A 19,286-nucleotide genomic window follows, 5' to 3' on the forward strand; every position below is an offset into this window, starting at 1 on the left:
TCCATTTATTTTCCAAAGAACACGCCCTTCCTGCTGTGTGCAGTTTAATGTTGAAGCTTTGCCTTCAGCAATTGTTAATATCGTCACACTCTCTGTGAAGTTTGAGGCTAAAATACAGGCAAATCATTCTGTGAATAATAATAGTAATTGCATTCCGTGAGGCGCGTGTGACTTGGAATTACAAGTTTGATCTCATGCAAAATTCCACTGAAGTGTAATTTCGCCTATTTATTATATTGATTTTAAAATTTTACATAACTTTACAATATTGAAAGTGATAGTCATTACACAAAGATTTAAGAATTGAATTCCAAATTTGTTTCTTTATGTCAGTGAAGCAAAAACACCGGAGACTCCTAAATTCTGCAAGAAACCTGTTCGATTATAGAAACGTTAAAAAATCTAGACACAGTGAATATTTTGATTTAGTAAACACTGCGGAAAAATCTGCGCATACATGGGTATAACTGCCTGTATTTAGCATTAAAAAGCAGTTGCAAAGGTTTCAGAGTTAATCTAGGACCTGTAAAGGTATTTGTATGCATTTCATTTAAGACAGATTATCTCAATTGTTTCAGGGTAAAGTGACCATGGTGGTCAACATGGAATATGTGCCAAAATCTGAACCCAGGACAAGCCCTGAAAATTACCACACCCAGAAATGGCATAGTCAACATAGCTCTAAATCCTGAATTATCAAAGCTACAGCCTTTCTGAATTGTTTATATGGTTCAGAATGGTAGCTTTTAAGGGTGGTCACTGGAGGGTGAAATTATTCTAAGTTTCATATTTTACAAGAATATGATGTTTATCATTCCAAGTCAACTGCTAATTAGGCATAAAATTACACAGATTCACCTGGCAGGGTCTAATTTTTCCTATTTTCTAAAAATGTTTGCCATATGATGAAAAAATGTTTATTTTAATATATTTATTATAAATTTCCTAGGAAATAACAACGTTTTGTTCCGATACGACATAATTATTTCATTTCACTTACCCCCCGCCAGAACACGATTTCAGTTGACTAAAGATTATGTAACCAATTCTCGATGGGTTTTGAACAGTGAACTCTAATAAGACTGGAACGATAACTCAGCAATAAAGACTAGTCATTGGATGAAGCCGATTTGAATATAATTTGCTGATTAAGGCGGCAGCCGCGCGAGCAATACAAGCCTTCAAAAAAACTGGGAGGAGTAAGAATTCCGTAAAAATCGTATTTTTTGCCAGAAAAGTGCAATTTTTATTTGACCACTTCAACTTTAAACAACGAATTTCCCCTTTTTGGATAGACCTAGGTAATCGGCATCATCTTACTGTAAAAACCGGCGAGGTACCAGCTTTGTACTTGAAATATTTAAAGAATTTGAACGGGCCGAAAAAAAACTTCGCCTTCAACTCGCAAAAAAAATAGGTTTGCACCTCTTCACGTTCATAAAACTTGTTTTTTAGTAAAATCTAAGTGTCAATGCTTGTTTTAAGCTTTTATTCATGATCAGATGAGATGGATTTGTGTATAAAAACCGGCGTTGTTTTGGTGGTGTAATTTCAACTCTTGGCCTTCATGGCCGCCATCAGTGCTGGCTTCGAAAATGGCGGCCAAGTTATCGATCTAGTCTTTGTAGAGTTCACTGGTTTTGAAATAGTGCCATGTAATAATTTTCATTTTTGTGTCCCTTGACATTTCATCAATTATGTCGCCATTGCCATGTCTCGTCGCCTTTCTGGCAGTTTCTGCACGATAAATGCCACTTTTCGATCCCTAGCTGTATTTTTTTCACAGCATCATAAGTAATTGATAGTACAATAGCAGCTATCCAAATTTAAAAGCATTTATCCAACTTGGAAGTAAAAAAACCTGACTTCGTTTATCGGGAATGAAATTCAAGTGCGAAAGTTCAGTGCGAAGTCTCGCGCAAACTCCGCGACGAGTTCTCGTGGACAGCATTACGGATTACAGGGGGACAAAAATTTCAAGAATACATTTGTTCACAACCACAATCAGTCAACAGCCCGAGTAAAATTTGTCCGTTTTGCTGTTAATATTTCTCCTGCTGTTAATATTTCACATTAACGAGTCTCCACGTTTAAATTGTCTGTTCTTGCTTTCACAAAGCTTAAAAAATAAACCAGAAATGTTTCGTGAAAATATCCCCCCCCCTGCAATGTTGCCCAAGAGCATTTGTCCTGGAGCACAGAATACCTAACAGAAGTGGAACTCTATACTATTTTTTCGTAAGTGTGATTCGTCATGATTCGTCACTTAGCAAGTGCATTTTTTTGAGGTAGTCACCCCCCTGCCAATGTCTAAAATTAACCCATATTTACTATTGGCAGGGGGGTGACAGCCTCAAAAAAATGCACTTGCTAAGTGACGAATCATGACGAATCACACTTACGAAAAAAGTACAGGAGTTCCACTTTTGTTAGGTATTCTGTGCCTGGAGTGTGCGCTAGACTGTTAAATTATTTTGAATCTTTCGCACTTTTTCACTCCCGATGAACAAAGGGAGGTTTTTTACTTCCAGGTGGGACAAATGCTTTTAAATTTTGGATAGCTGCTATTGTACTATTAATTACTTATTGATGCTGTGAAAGATAGACAGTTAGGAATCAAAAAGTGGCATTTATCGTGCATAAAAGTGGCGAAACATTACCATGGTGACATAATTGATGAAATGTCAAGGACACAAAAATGAAAAAAATATTACATAGCACTACTTCAAACCCATCGAAAATTGGTTGAATAATTCTTTAGTGAAATAGAATCGTGTTAAAGTACAATAATTGAAAGACGCTTGCGACGGACGGCGAAAAACGGGGATGAAATTTGCAAAATATGGCTGAAATCGTGTTTTGGCGGGGGGTAAGTGAAATGAAATATGTCGTATCCCGACAAAACATTGTTATTTCCTAAGAAATTTAAAATAAATATACTAAAATAATCTATTTTAGACAGTGGTTGTACCACATTTGATGCTAAGTTTTTAAAGACGCTGCCTCGCTGCTCTGTGGTTATATTTAAATATACTAAAATAAGCATGTTTTTTCATCATATGGCAAAAATTTTTAGAAAATAGGAAAAATTAGACTTTGCAAGGTGAATGGAATAGTAAACATTTATTTTCTTGTAAAATATGGGACTTAGGCTAATTTCACCCTCCAGTGACCACCCCTAAAAGCAACCATTCTGAACCATATAAACAATTCGGAAAGACTTTAGCTTTGATAATTCAGGATTTAGAGGTCATTTTCAGGACTTTCATCCCAGGTTCAGATTTTGGCACATATGTTGACTGCCATGGTCATTTTACCCTAAAACAGTTGAGATAATCTGTCCTAAATAAAATGCATACAAACTTCTGTACAGGTTCTATACTAAGTTGCAAAGGATGACTTCATTGCGCATGTATTCAGTGAACATTGCATTCTAGATACCTCATGACTAGGAGCATTCTAGGAGCATAAAAGCGAACAGAAAGTTAAAGTACAGTACTGTCCAGAAATAACCTAACACTGCGGTTGCGATTCGGTTGCGGTTCAGCTGCGGTTATAGGTTGTGGTTCGGTCGCAGTTCGGTTGTGGTCGACAGATAGAAACCGCAGACGTCCGGAAGGGAAAAAATACGATCGCGGTTGCCGCTCGCTTCCCAACGTAATGTTATGAACAGCTGAGAACGACAACAGAATAATCATATCGAAAACATCTTAACAAATGTCTGTCAGAATGAGTTAGGCCGAGGTTAAAACTCCGTGTCACCGCGGTTCGACCTCGGTCTGACCTGGGTACAACCGCGATCAGACCGAGGTTTGACCTATAGATTCACCGCGGTTTTTTAGGTTATTTCTGGACAGTACTGTAGTTGCGTGCCACAAGAATTTGAGGCTAAAGGAGACTTTGACGAATTTATTGTGTAAAACAGTTTGTTTTTTAAAAAAAGGAACGACAGTTTCCGAGCTTTCAAGTGAGTTTGTCACCGGATATGAGAAATCTTTATGTTCTCAATATTTTTGAGTTCTTGTTTTTTTATTTGAAACCCAAGCTGCTAAAAAGTAGAAAATCGAAACGAATTCCTGGCCGTTGCCGTTGGGTACTGTAAATGCTAGAACGCTCTAACGATTGTTTGTTCTATCCGTTTTGTATATTTTGGAATTTCCTGAACTAACATTCAGTCATCAAATATTTGAAATAAATTATTTCTTCCATATTTTTCGTAATTTGACGCGTACGTTTTTTGCTGTTGATATAATATTTGATTCAATATATAGTGTTGGCAAAACCGTTTTTAGGAGCAACATGTTGTTTTTAAAAACACATTTCCATAAATGAAAAAGCAGCTTCAATTTTTTGTTAGCACTAGAGAACATTAAATATGAAAAGTTGTGACTTCCTAGGCATGTTGAATGGTTAAACATAAAGTAATTACTAAAAAAATACGTCCAAAACTTGGAGCAGAAAAAGAAGTTACAGAATTTATCTATTTTATAGAGATACTAATATTTTGCAAATGATTTAGTTATATAATTAATGCTCTAACACGTGTCTTTATGCTGCTCTTCTGTATGGGTTATAGATTAAAAAGTTTTAAAGGTTATTTCTATCTAAAGGGTACAGGTAAACTACTATCAAATAAGTATAGTAACGTTATTATTACAAATTTTTTACAAGTGGCGGATCTAGGTGTATATAGTAAAAATAAATCACATAGCTAAATTTTAAATTCAAAACACGGTATAAACACCTTAACAACAACGGTTAGGGATTTCAAAAGAGTATTTTAAAATACAAATCTACCAATGCGATTACGATATTAAGCTGTAGTATTTTTTTTATTACTACCACAACTACCACAGCACAGTACCACTAGAGCCGTGGCTGTTTTCTACTTACAGTGGGAATACCCGACGAGTGAGAATAGGATCAAAACTTTCACTATAAAGACCGCAAGAAGTACTGCATCCATTTGGTATTAACTAAAACCTATTTGAAAAATTAAAAAAATAAAAATTACTGTGAAGGCATAAATATTTTGCATCAAAAAACAACATTTTTGTTTTGTATAAAACACCCAGTACAGTAACAACAAAGATCCATTGACATGTCAAACAAAGCTAGATGTTCTTAATATATCACAATGAACTGCGCACATATAGAGCAATTCGCATGTTATATCACTTATATGCGATGTTAAGGCCATGAGTTTCTGTTTCAAGATATATTATCAATCTGTTTTTTTTATATAATCGTATCGGGATTCGGGATTATATGTGAACATAACCGCTGGAATTCCGCCATTAAGGGTACCTTCGGCTGCTTCTGTTCATGTTCTATGCTTATAGTTACTATCAAATTTGAAAGCGGGATGATACCAATATTTAGGAAATGGGCTTTTGCAACTTCCATATAACTCGTCTACGCCGACAATCTCACACAAATAAACAGGGCGTTTGTTTTAACAGAATACAATAAGTTTGTTACTTGAACGAGGATGTTCAGCCGTAAACAAGCGGTTTATGTGCGAACATGCAACGAACAGCGTATATCCAACGCATTGTTAGTTCGCTAAGCTTTAAGTTCCTTTGTTATAATTGCTCGAAAATTGATAAATTGTTAATTTCCTCATTTTAAAACATCTCTGTTGCTGTAGCAAAGTTGCCAAAGCCCGGCACAGGCACAAGTTTTAAATTGGTTTTGGCTATATAGATGTATTAATTGCCCGACAGACATATTCAATTTTGATCCTCTATTCTTAGACCCCTAATTTTCTAACAATTTCAAGAAACTATTTAGAGTCGCCTTAAATGTCGTGATTTCATACTAAGCGTGGCCTGTATATGAATTATATTTTGACTGAATGAACTCGGCATGTGTAACGGTTTTTTGTTTAAATTGATGAATGATGTTTGTTTAGGTTTGAACACGCACATGCATTGTTATCTAGTAAGTCTCAGAAAAGTTGATTTAACAGATCATATTTCTACGGTATTATAATGTACAAAATACTACAAATACACAGCAACGCCAACGGCTAATAAATGTAAGCATTGGGCGGTATATATATAGTATCGTGACTATCGTCGTTAAACTGAATACATCACACAGCTCAAAATTAAAACGATTCTTTGTCTATAGTGGGAGGGCTTAAGTCTTTGTATGCATACGTTCATAGTGTGCAAGTACAAATTTACGAATTGGCATAATTAGGCAATATATGTAAACAGTCAGACGCCAAGCTTGGAACACTAGACGTTTATTTCAAGGAATGCGATAAATTTCGACGGCGAGAGTTCATTAAAATACATTGTAAGCCAAGATTATGATTACGAGACTGAATTAAATCGATAATGGTATAAAGTATATTATATTAAGCCTGAACTTATCCTATATTTACGGTATTAAACAGAAGTGAAACTCTGTGCATTTCATACAACCCTGTCGATTTTGACGATACACTTATTTAATATATTGCATCAAGAGTGTGACATTCAATTAGGCGCCTTACCTGTACGAGCCAATATATGAAGTTAAGCACGAATTTCCTCCAACAAGAGTAAATGTATAAGCAACAAACACACTGATTTGTTGTAATATTGTCGTCGATCAAATAAATGCGGAAGACGAATAGCAAGTAACATGACACCCTCGTATTAACGATAAGGAAAGAGAAAATCAACAATATCATGCAACATTAATTTTCTTTCATATGATAATTATTCGATGCATAATCGAAAGCGTGTAAAGAAACGGGGGGTAAAAGTGGGGAAAACGCAAACTTTCAATCCTTGCGTTGTTACAATTGCAATTAAGATTATTTGTAAGAATTTCCTAAATGCACTTATTGGAGTTCACTGGCGGATTTAAAGTTACTAGAATTTATTCAGTCCAGCTTTTGATATCAGTGTTTTACTACATTATTTCACAGACTTCTGACAGCAAAGAAAATTCATGTCCTTATGAGGACATTAATGTGTTTGGGAAATACAACGGCAACGGCAACCGCAACGTCCTTATCACCAATGGCATTGATCCTTTAAGACAAAAGAAAATGTAAATTACGCGTGGCCTTTAATTGTCAACACTGCCGTAGTTGCTGAAACGGCATCGCGACTCAATACACCCATTTCACGGTGCATGACAACGCGGCAACAGTTAATGCGTTCGATGTTGTTTGCAGTCTTAGAAGCAATTTTACTGATCGACTATGTTAATTTTATATCAGTTAATATAACTGTTTCAGAGAAAGAGGAAACTTGATTACTCGAAGAGGCAAATGAAGTCCATACTAACTCGTATTTTCTTTGAATACCACAATATTAATTATAGGTGAATATATTTTGCCGTTGCGAACTTGCGGTTGCCGTTGCCGTTGTATTTCCCAAACTCACGAATGTGTGGGTGAAAGAAAACTCTCCAATTGGCACAGTTCCAGTCAACGATTCTGAAGAAATAAAATTAAATGAAGAAACGTTGAAAAAAATATTGAATCGTGAGAATTCGAAAGAATTAGCCTTTCTCACGATGACGAATGTGCCGCCATTTTTTAGTTACATTTTTTAAATTGTGAGCTCAAGACTTGTCAGGCGGCTGTCTTTAATTTTAGGCTTAATTTATTGTTCAAATAGTCTATTGACCCTTAAACATTTCTACTATTGTTTAAACGCATTGAAATTGAAAGTACCCCCAAAATGGCGGATATTCGTCATCGTGAGAAAGGCTAATTTGATTGCCAGATCTCAGATGGTTTTGTACAGACACCATGCACGTGGGGACTGAATCTAAGTCTACCCTGTATACCCCTTCTTTGATGCAAATGTATGCAGATCAACATGATCCAGCAGTTTTTGTTTTTTAACATAATCTTTCAGCTCATAGAGACCAATCAAAAAGGACCTATATCGTAGAAACGAAAAATGAAAAGCGGCAGACACTGTGGCATTTCTACACATTCTTCCCTACTTCAGGCAAGCCCTGGGTATTTCCTGATATACTTATATTAGTTAACTAGTCTTTTCTTAACCGTATTGAACCGTATTGAAAAAAAATCATAATTTATTATAGATCTCAAAAAATAAGCACATAATAAAAAGATGCAGGACTTTTATCCTGCAACAGCTTGACAAACTAGTCACAGAAAAGCAGCTGAAAAAAAGCATGATACTGTCCTTCAAACCAAAGTGCAAAAAGTATTACAGGTTCTTATTTATTTTACTGCTTACTCATTTTCTTTAGCAAAATATTTTCTACACTAAACAGGGATTTAAACCAATCACCTCATGCAAGAATCAGCACTATCCAGCCACATCACCAGGCTTCGATTTCAACAAGTGAGGTCGTTGTTGTTAATGGAAAGACCATATCTTTTGTCAAACAAGGAAACGCAATTATTCTCTTGGACAGATGGGGATTTAATTTGAATGTTTATAACTTTTACTAAGACTGTGAAAATATGTAAACTGCTTAATGCAGCAGCAAAACGGGTGATGTATAATAACTGATGTTTATACTTCACTTCTATCACGGTATATGTCTTCTAAAAATAGAAACATCGGCTTTCCACTCATTTTAATCATTTCATAATAAAATTAAAAGCTTATATAGCCTTGGGTCTAGCTAGCTCAGGTTAAATATATACTGCTTCGTTTAAAATACCGAGGGGTTGTCGCATGCATGTATTTCTACTATATTATAGTATATGAATTCTTCTGAACTTCATATCTTACCTTTCAGTCAAGACACTTGGGAATTTTGGGGGGAGGTAGAGAACAATCAGAAAAATTTCGTCATCCAATCGATCGGCGTTGCTAAGCGCCTGCTTAAATGTAGTTGCCGTGTTCAAAAAATGTGACAAAAGTTTCTAGTGCCTGCGCTCTAAAGTAGAAATGGGCCCAAAGATCGATTTCTGTCGTAAAACTGATCTCAGGGACATTTTTTTGCCGAAATTTGTTTCCATTTTTTTCATGTTATCGTGAAATTTTGTCACAAGTGATACATGCAATAATAATCACGACTATGTGTCTATCAATATTTATATAAAAAATCGGGGAAAATCTTTTAAATGCTCGAATTGAAAGCTAAAGACCTATATAGGTTTTAAATCTGTTTTTGCCTATTATTTCAAATATTCAGTTTTAATTTCTCTCCGCTAAAATTTGTATTATGAATATACAATGAGCACGATATTTTTAAAGATCATCCGACCGAAACAGCAATGAGTTTTAAACGTCAAAATTCGATTCTCTTGTTTGGCTGTGGCGAGACTAAGTTCGTTCCGAAATTTAATATTCAAGCATTGCAAATTATAAAATCGATTGTTTATCACACAAAGGACCTTAAACTTCGAAACTTTCTAAAAATCCATGCATGGAATTGCAATGGGACGTAATTGCTCTCGTTTTTTTTTACTATCATTTTTCGACACACAATTTTTCCTCAGCAGTTACAGTTTTGACGCTCGTTTTTAACCAATCCAAAGCGTTATTATATCCAATTTGTCCTGAATTTACATTTAAACTTAGGTTAAATTGTTTTACTGGTCTTATTTAACTGGCCTACTTTGAACAGTACAGTACCACAGGTTTAACGAACCCAGGGTTATAAGGATTTTAACCTAGGTTTAGCACTAACCCGGGTTATATTTAACCTGCTTTTGATGAGCCTTAGGAGTTTAGTACGGTGACAGAATATAAAACAACAAGCGACAGATTGTATTTAATTGATTTTACTGGGAGAAAATTTAATAGCAAATGCCTGCACTCTAAATTTCGAAGTGTCCGACAAACACCAAATAAGTGTAAATACACACAATTTTGGTGTAAATCAGTATGTTACATCCACAAAGTGCAAATTTACCCTTCGAGGTGTATTATTACACCAATATTGTGTTTCCTCAACACCGATTAAGTGTATAGCTAAAGTTTACCTTCTTTGGCGTAAATTTACGCCAAAAGTCGGTAAATAAACACCGTTCTTGTGTAATAAAGCACCACTTTGGTGTAAACATTATCGCTATAATTTTGTGTTGAGTGAGAGCTTGGGTGTGCATGCATTGGAAGCTTTTGTCGGAAAAAAATTGCAAATGGATTATCATTTTTTATATTCCTAAATAACTGGGCAAAGAGTCCCAAGTCAGGAGCAAAAAGCAATTGTTTTCTTAAAATAAGCAAAGCTAATTCCAAAGTCTTGGAAAAAAGATTTGTTCTTTGTTTATATCTTTTTTCATATTCAGAAGAGATGACGGTTTTGATGCAAACGCGACGGTTTTGACGGTTTTATTTCAACATTCTGAATAAATCCCGTAACGCCGTAACTCGCGCAGAGAAATGTTGATAGGATTGCACCACGCTCTCGATGCATGCCGGGATAGCGTCGCTTCGCAGTTCGCACGACGCACGTTGTTGTTTGTTCCTTTGCAAAGTATAAATCGAGAAGTATTTTGAATGTATATTAAATTTTACTGGACATTATGATACAAGATTGCCTGGAGAAGATCGAGGAAATTGTTTTAAAAGTGACTGGGAATCTCAGTCATCTCAGAGGTAAGGTTTTAAAATTATACGCGCAAACAGACGAAAGCTATATATTTTGAATTTCGAATTTGCCGCGTAAACAGTGTACGTATTTAACAGAAATATTCACAGTTTTGCTACTCATTCCACCAAAAAAAATGAATGATTTATAGAAATATGTTATGCCGTGGTTATACTATAGGTACTATGCATATTAAGTGTGATATTGATGTAATGATGTTGGCTAAACCATGGTCAAATACATGAATTTATGTTATATATTAAAATATGAACATGAAACTGATTGAAACATCTGCCATAACAGACTTACAATCTTAGGATTATGATGTACGGAATCTTAGGATCTACATTAATTTTGATTAAGAATTTGAATGACATAGCTGTTTATTGCCTTTTAAATAATTTTTATATGCATCCTTAGATGGTGGATTAACAAGTGCCAAGTGGTGATGTTTATAAGTCTAAGTCATCTAAGTCTGTAATGAACGAGCAGGAAAGTATGGTAAGTAATGCATTATAAGGAATTGTGCAATGCTGTTGGATTATTCACCAACCATATGGCCCAGTTTTAATTGTATAATAATATAATAATAGCACCAATATGATATATGCCTAAAATACCTGTGTTGTATTTGTATTTTTAAGGTGCCAAGGTCTTTCATTTGATGAAAAATATCAACTTGATATTAGTTCAGTGAAACAAGAAAAGAAGCCATTTGACTTGGTTTAAGGAAATAAGGTAAGGAAAAGATCAGTTCAATGTTCATGTGTCATACAAATTGCAAATTCATTGTGTATTAATTTCACCTCCATTATTTGCTTCTTATTTATAAACAATTGGTTATATAGTTAGTTATCATGTAATAGATATATCAAAAATCATTGACAGCTTACCAGATGAACATTTGCTATCTAAATTTTCTAATATGCTTGCTTTTTTGTTTTTTTTAGGAACATGGATTAATTGAGGTAGTACTAGTGTGCGAGAAACTCAGTGGATGAGTGGAAAGTCTCCTCTGTTAATGGTTAATTGGATTCACAGTGTTGCAGAACTTAATTTTCCAGGACAAAAATACTCCAGGTGATCTTATAAATATGCTCATATTTGGGAGGACGTATACCAACTTTACAAACAACTAGTCAGTAATCAAAGAGGAACATTGCTCAGGAGTTAATTACTTTAGCTTATGTGTTAATAACAATAATTGAAGACATGCAGTGAGTTTGCATAGTTCTAGATGCACTTGTCTTCTTTCATAAATATTTTTATTCAATTACCTCTGGGTTCATTATACAGGGGCTTAATTTCAATAATTTGAGTTGTTTCAGCTAGTTTCCTAAACTTGCCAATTGGCAATTTTTAATTAAGTCCTTGAAATACTTGTTTTTTTGAGCAAGGTATGCACAAACCTAGCAGTACTTTGAACTATTTCTACATGTAAATATTTAGAATTTATTCATTCATTCATATGGGCACTAAGTAAATAGTTTTAATATTTTGGACTGATAAGGAATAAGAATAATGTATAATTTTGCCTATGTGATATTTCAAAGCCTACTAATAACTTAATTTCATTGCTAGAAATGAAAGAAATGTATAAGTAGGTTAGAGGGCATATTTGTCCATTCAATTTTGTAATTTTTTATGCTTTATTATGTTCCTGCTTATTGTGGTCATAGGTTTTTAAACAAATACATAATTTATTTATCTTTAATAAAATTGTTTGTTCAATATAGAAGTTCACGTCTGTTCATCATGTAACGATCATTACATCAGTGAATGCAGTGGTTATCAAATACACCTTATGGTGTATATTGACCCCATAAAGTATAAATATACACTTTTCGGGGTACATATACACTTATAGTGTTCCCCCCAACTTGGTGTATAAATACACTCATGGTGTATATTGATACTGTAAAGTGTAAATATACTCCTTACAGTGTAACTATACACTATTCGGTGTACATACAGAGGCAAGAGCATTTACACCAAAATTGGTGTAAATATACCCGGTTGAGTGTATATTGACCTTTAAGAAGGTGTATATTTGCACCTCTTTGGGTGTTTGCAGGGAGGCAGGAATTTACACCTTTTTTGGTGTTTGTACAACACTTGGAGATTTAGAGTGTGCTCTGACAGACAGCTAGAGCTCTATACTAATTATATCATTCATGATGATAAAGAAAGAACATAATTATTGTTAATGACGCCTACTCAAAATATCCACCATGATCTCTTACACAGCTTAAGGCTAGTTTCCACTCAGGAAAAATCCCCTTTGAAAAATCCCGGAAAATTTCCTTTGTCGGTGAGTTCTCAGGCGGCGTTTATACAAAGGAAACTTTCCTGTCCTATCCGATCCAAAGGAGGATTTTCCTGAGTGGAAACTTGCCATTTTTTCATATGTTTAGTGTAAGAACAGACTGACTGGTGGCGTCTTATTGAGACGCGTATAAAAACTATGAATACTATTGTATACAATAAATTACAAATCCTTTAAAAACTAAGCTAAATCAAAAGTTATAAACCAGTAAGCCATTAGGCCACGTTGCGCTTATTTACCAATGCATATGGCTTTGGAGAATTACGTTTAATTTTGAAAGAATTGTGACATAATTATTATGGCAAAGCAAAGCATTATACCAGCATTTTTTCATTTGATTATATTGTCGTCCATACATCATAGAAATTCAAAAAGAAAGAAGATAAATTTTATAGCATATTGCTCCGTTGCCACTTGATTGAAAATCATTTTGAACCTCAGAAAATATAATACCCGATTTGTTGTCTTTATTCGCCTTAAACAACGAGAGGTTAAAGCCGAGTCAGCCACTTGTTTAGTTTCATATAATTGCATGCATGCAATATGATAACATCGCTATACCACGAGATTACATCGCTAAGATTACATCGTTACATACAGATTAAATTGCTACACAAACCGGTCGGTAATTAATGCTCTGGAAACTCGGTGAAAGTTTCTTACTTTCGTTTTTTGTTATATTACGTTGTACGTTTACGAATATTTCAGTCTCTGAGGAAGGTCGAGAAAACTAGAAAGTGCTATTTTCCGGTTTATTTTTTTTGGCAAGGCATACACGGCATGCGACTTTAATTTGTTACTGAAATCGCGATACAAATATACAGTTGAAATGGCAAAATTTTCAACCTCATCTGCTACTATTAAACTTATTATAGGTTATACTACCATCAATATTGCGCGGCTCGTGCACAATAACATTTAAAATATTGCTTACCAAAAATGGTCCACTGCAGTTTGTTTCCACTGCAAATAACGAAATGCTGCGATCAAACAATGCATGCATTCCTAAGGCCCGTTTCAGAGGTCGAACTTTCTATGTGCCGAACGTAATAGTTTTAATTAAGCACATGATAAATTCGACGTTTGAAACGATTAAGTTCGACTGTTTGAATTAAGTTCGACCTAAGCATTAAGTTCAACTGGCTAGGTCGTGTGGAACGACCAAAGCACGACAAAGCGCGACGTTGTTTCAAACGTCGAAGCGATCATGTTCCAAGGCAAAAATATTTAGAACTAAATAAAACTAATTCCCTCGTTCTGGCGTTAAAACCTAGTTTGTTATCGCTTTTTACAAAAATTGTCTATTTTCCTCCATTGGGGGTGTCTGATCTGGGTAACTATGCATGGTGATTAAAGATTATTACACGTCGTTTAACTAAGAGCAACTTGGCTAGCAATATGGCATGGAAAGCATGAAAAGATTTTTATATTTTTAAAAACAAAAAGAAAAAAAATTGTACATGACCTCGTTAAAAATCTTATGCAGCTTGTGGCTATAGGTAGGAAATGTTTGTCTAGCAGGTTTAGAAAGTTGCGTCCAACATTGGTCCTCATATTCTTACTGAAAGGAGGGTTAAACCAAATGATGTTGCGTTGCCTCCTCCTGCGTGCCTTAGTGCGTTTTGGCAAATAGGTGCTGCATCATTAAAATATTGCTCGTGAGACGAGAGTGATAATATGCGTTAATTATTTCCTGCGGGTAACTGTTTAATGACGCATGGCGGGTGTTTGGAATGTTTGTTGATATATATCGGATCGCCATTGCATGGGCTTCCTATAAGGTAAATACTTTCCGGCGGAAAGATAGAAAGTTACGTCTAAAATGGTTGATCTAATAATATATCCGAGACTCTAATGGACGATTTTTGGTAAGCAATACTTTTATATCTGATCTCTTTTTATGGTTTTGAGCTCTCTCTAGCAATTCGTAAACCGAACGACACCTTAATATTTGCCGATAAAAATCGGCCGACAAAAATCGTACAACAAAAATGGTAGACAGTAGAGGGATAGACAATAGATGCAGGTAGACAATATAGGAATGACATTATGTCTGTTAATGGTACTGTCGTCTGTGCTAAACCAAACTTCTTTGAATTCACGTGCGTGTTTTGTGCTCGATCTAGTCTCAAATATTGATGGCATTCGATTTTGGAATAGAAATGGATAAAAATTTTTGAGGAAGCGAATTTCCGGGCCACGTGTTTATTTACTATACGTATATGAGGGAAAAAAGGGAAAATCTAGTCTATTATATATCAGTGGCGTAGCCAGCATCGATAATTGGGGGGCCCATATTCATATATTCATGTTAACAGACTGTAAAGACAATTTATTTGAAAAGAAATTAAACCTGCGTATCACGAATATATGAATATTGCCCCCCCCCCAATTATCGTTCTGGCTACGCCACTGTTATATATAACCCAAGGTACTTAATTGAATCATTGTGACCTCAGTAGCAATTTACACGGACAGGTCCATATCTAAAACTAATGCAGCGCGGGAAAAAATTCCATCCATCATGACTGCAATCCCAGATGAATGATTCATCACCAGAGCATTGAACATTCGAGAGAATTACAGAAATACCACTTCTTTTACCATAGTAATATAAGGTTCTGATCACAGTCCCTCCAGAGAAACCCAGCTGACGACAGACGACGTTGGCTGCGGTGTTTTTCAAATGTTTATACACGTTATCACCAATATGGATTCTACTACAAACCATTCCCCAGCCAAGTCTGGGATGATATATTTGTATTCTTCCGCTCATATTGTTGCTCGAACCATTCAACCTGATTTGTAGATCAGAGTAGGCTGTAATTGAGACAATTACGCATGTAAGAAAGTATATTCGGTGTAGTACATAATATATAGTATATATATATACTATATATATATATAATAGGTAGCTTAAACTCGATTTGCTGCGCTCGCAGACGAGATCACTAGCTTTTATTATCATATAACCCATTATTATTACCATAATGATCCCAATCATACGATCTCATGAACGTAGGCGGTAGGCCGTTTTTGTGACATCGCTGGAAATTTCAAGACACTGGTCCTTGCGGGCAGTGTAAAAATCTAATCCGCACGCGAAAAGCAAGCTGGGATAACAATTACAACGTGGTTGAGTAATTATGAACATAATGCCGACTTAACGCGGTTGATATGTTGTGTCAACAAACTAACGGAAAATAACACATCCTTTGGGAAAGGGGGTACCACGTCTCCAAACATGCTTGCTTTTTATTGACCAAGGCGCACAAGAAACGACTCTTAGCGTAAAGTTAGAGTTAGTGAGCATGAGTTTTTGATCGTTTCATAAAAAAGTTATATAATAATGCTTTCGGTACTTGGTTTTGTGAAATTTATATTTAGTGGGCACTATATCATTCTGATCAGCAATTCGAATGATGCGCCTTGCTGTTTCATGGCATATTATTCAGTGCATGTGCACCCAGGTGATGAAAATACCTAAAATTTTGTTGGAAAGGGCAACTATACAAATACACATGCATGATCTCCCTATAAAAAGTCTTAAAATATACTAATATAGTAAAAGTGCAAAACTTAAGACTTGGGCATTGCCCACTGTTTGACGACCTCGGGATAAATAGAACAACCATATTGCAGAAATAAAATGTTACCTAATCCCGAGATATATAAAGGAATCATTTTGAATAATTTAATGCAAAATGAAGAAAACCACTTGCCACTCAAAACAATGTCATTAGTAAAATATATGACTGCGCACGAAGGAGGACTGGAGTGTCCTGCAGTTCCAATAGTCTTTTCGCTATTTGTATAAAAAATAGGTACGCAGTGCGTACATGTGGGTAGCCTCTAAAATTTTGCAAAACATTGGATGCGATAAAGCTATGGCTTGGCAAAAAATTTCAACTACAGGCTATTATAGTGGCGAGTAAATATAAACTAATGCTTATAATTTTACTTTCTAATACCATACGCAATGGCAAAAATTATAGCCAGTTGAATTCAGTTATAACGAAATCGATTTTATTGCAAAATATAAAAATTATGTTATATTTTTTATTGTATTGTATTCTATTGTAAGTCTAGCTTCCCTTTGTTGACTAGTTTCATGTTGTCTTTTGCATTTTTTAGCATTATTATTTTGTGCAAGTATGGCTTCTTTTTGTTGAATGGCTCATTCTGTCGTCCCAAATTACTATAAGCCCTTATTTTTTTCAGGTTTAGTTTGACTTTCTTGTTCAAATAGCTCAGTAGAATCAGTCCTATCTGAATTTTTAACATATTTTGTATACAACTGTATCATATTAGAATTAATGCATTTTACACCCTTTAACTCAAATGGCAGCACAATATTTTCTTCACTGTATCTTGAAGTTAATTGAAAATACTGTCTAAGATTCTCTATTCCTTCTACAGATATTAAAACACAGTAACCCAATGCTGATGGTCTTCCACATAAATCTCTTGAGTGTGAATCAAACACTTTAAATACATCAGGAAAGGACATCATAATTGCAACAGTATTCATACCAATTGTAAGCTCAAACAGCTTTTAAAGTTTAGAGAATAAAATACTTCATTCAAAGCATGCTCAAGAGTCACATATGGGGGACTATTCTCACTTAAATATAATGCTCCTGAACAGGAATCACTGTATTGCAAATTAAAAGTATGATTATCTATATCCACAAACTCAGGGACATCAGTTAACAATAAATAGCTTTTATTTACACTTTGGCTGATAACACCATACAAACTATTCCCACTTATTAAAATTGTGTTTAGAATTGACTGATCCCAAATATTCACCAATTTACTTTCAATGTAAACAATTGCATACAATGACATAGCCCCACACTGTTTACCAGCATTTGTACCAAAAATTAATTCATTACCCTGATTAAAATCAGCATGTACTATACAGACAGCATCAACTATATCATTTATAGTCCTATAGGGCCTGGATTTTTCTCCACATCATTTGACAGCCTTAGTAGCAATCACTACACATTATGACAGTTATCATCATTTGAACATACCACATGTACAATTCACTGTTATTTTGCCTTTCATTTAATTGACTTTTCAAAAAAGGCAAGTAGAACACATTAAGGTAGAACATTAATAGTATTTGATTCCAATGTTTGCCATTTAGGCGGCACATCCTGCTGCGACTGTATGTACAATTGTGATGTGAGCCAATTCTGGAGCAATAAACTTGAATAGTAACGCCCATATTGTTTCAAATGTTGACTTCAATAATAAAACAATAGCTCTCTTATATTCCGCTGTAGATTTACCTGCAAGATGGAAGGTTTTTGTTTGAATGTAACAGCACAATGACTGTCACTTTATATACCCGCCCAGTGGCAAGGTTCAATGTCAATACCTGCACAATGGCAAGGTCTAATTTCAATACCTGCACAATGGCAAGGTCTAATTTCAATACCTGCACAATGGCAAGGTCTAATTTCAATACCTGCACAATGGCAAGGTCTAATTTTGGTGCGTAGCCTTTCACGTAAATGATGCCCGATCTATGACGACCAGTGCGAGCAACAATGGCTCCCGTTTATTTGATTTTTCGATACGTGCACCTCTGACACGTAGGGCGCCTGACCAAAAGTCAGTGGAGGCAAGTACTAGTGTGAAGCTACCATAGGATTCACCACAGGATTCGCCTCTTCTCTCCAGCAGAACAACAAAATCGAACATATGCGAAGCTAGCACGACATTCATCCGCACTAAATTCGATACGTAAACACAACATATTGTGTCGTAATTTTTATTTTGCTGTTAAAAACAGGCAGATTTAATGAACTGGTATCAATAGAAAGCTTACATAACACGGATTCCGAATATGTAATTTTTATCTTGGCCCAAATTCGTTGTCGAATCTTACAGCTCCTGAAACGCTGACGTCTGCCAGCCTGAGATTCGAAATCACCATATATGATGTACGTTAAAATGTCCGTGAAATACGAGCAAAGTACGCACCCAAAAACGGCTTCACATTCAATGAAACTGCTATCGATAGACAGCTTACATAACACAGATTCCGAATATGTAATTTTTATCCTGGCCCAAATTCGTTGTCGAATCTTACAGCTCCTGAAACGCAGACGTCGTCTGCCAGCCTGAGATTCGAAAATCGCATATAATGATGTACGTTAAATGCGCGTTGAAATACGAGCAAAGTAAACACCCAAAAACGGGTTCACATTCAATGAAACTGGTATCGATAGAAAGCTTACATAACACGGATTCCGAATATGTAATTTTTATCTTGGCCCAAATTCGTTGTCGAATCTTACAGCTCCTGAAACGCAACGTCTGCCAGCCTAAGATTCGAAATCGCATATAATGATGTACGTTAAATGTCCGTGAAATACGAGCGAAGTACGCACCCAAAAACGGCTTCACATTC

The 19,286-nt window shown here is 35.3% G+C and overlaps 2 long non-coding RNA genes across 3 annotated transcripts; one reads left to right on the forward strand and one right to left on the reverse strand.

The window, feature by feature from the left end:
• Position 1: 1 nt before the first annotated feature.
• On the reverse strand, positions 2-6,630 carry LOC114538601. Its single transcript, XR_003688775.1, has 3 exons — positions 6,506-6,630; positions 4,894-4,983; positions 2-107 (listed from the first exon to the last, which is right to left on the reverse strand). It is a non-coding gene; the product is annotated as an uncharacterized LOC114538601 (long non-coding RNA).
• A 3,733-nt stretch (positions 6,631-10,363) lies between these two features.
• LOC114538599 lies at positions 10,364-12,193 on the forward strand. Of its 2 annotated transcripts, none has more exons than XR_003688772.1 (4): positions 10,364-10,538; positions 10,951-11,031; positions 11,175-11,268; positions 11,481-12,193. It is a non-coding gene; the product is annotated as an uncharacterized LOC114538599 (long non-coding RNA). The 2 variants fall into 2 exon arrangements; XR_003688773.1 differs by lacking the exon at positions 10,364-10,538 and adding an exon at positions 10,669-10,710.
• Positions 12,194-19,286: the final 7,093 nt, after the last annotated feature.

The sequence above is a fragment of the Dendronephthya gigantea genome, unplaced genomic scaffold, assembly GCF_004324835.1.
Source record: "Dendronephthya gigantea isolate DGI-Jeju-01 unplaced genomic scaffold, DenGig_1.0 000189F, whole genome shotgun sequence".
NCBI lineage: Eukaryota > Metazoa > Cnidaria > Anthozoa > Malacalcyonacea > Nephtheidae > Dendronephthya > Dendronephthya gigantea.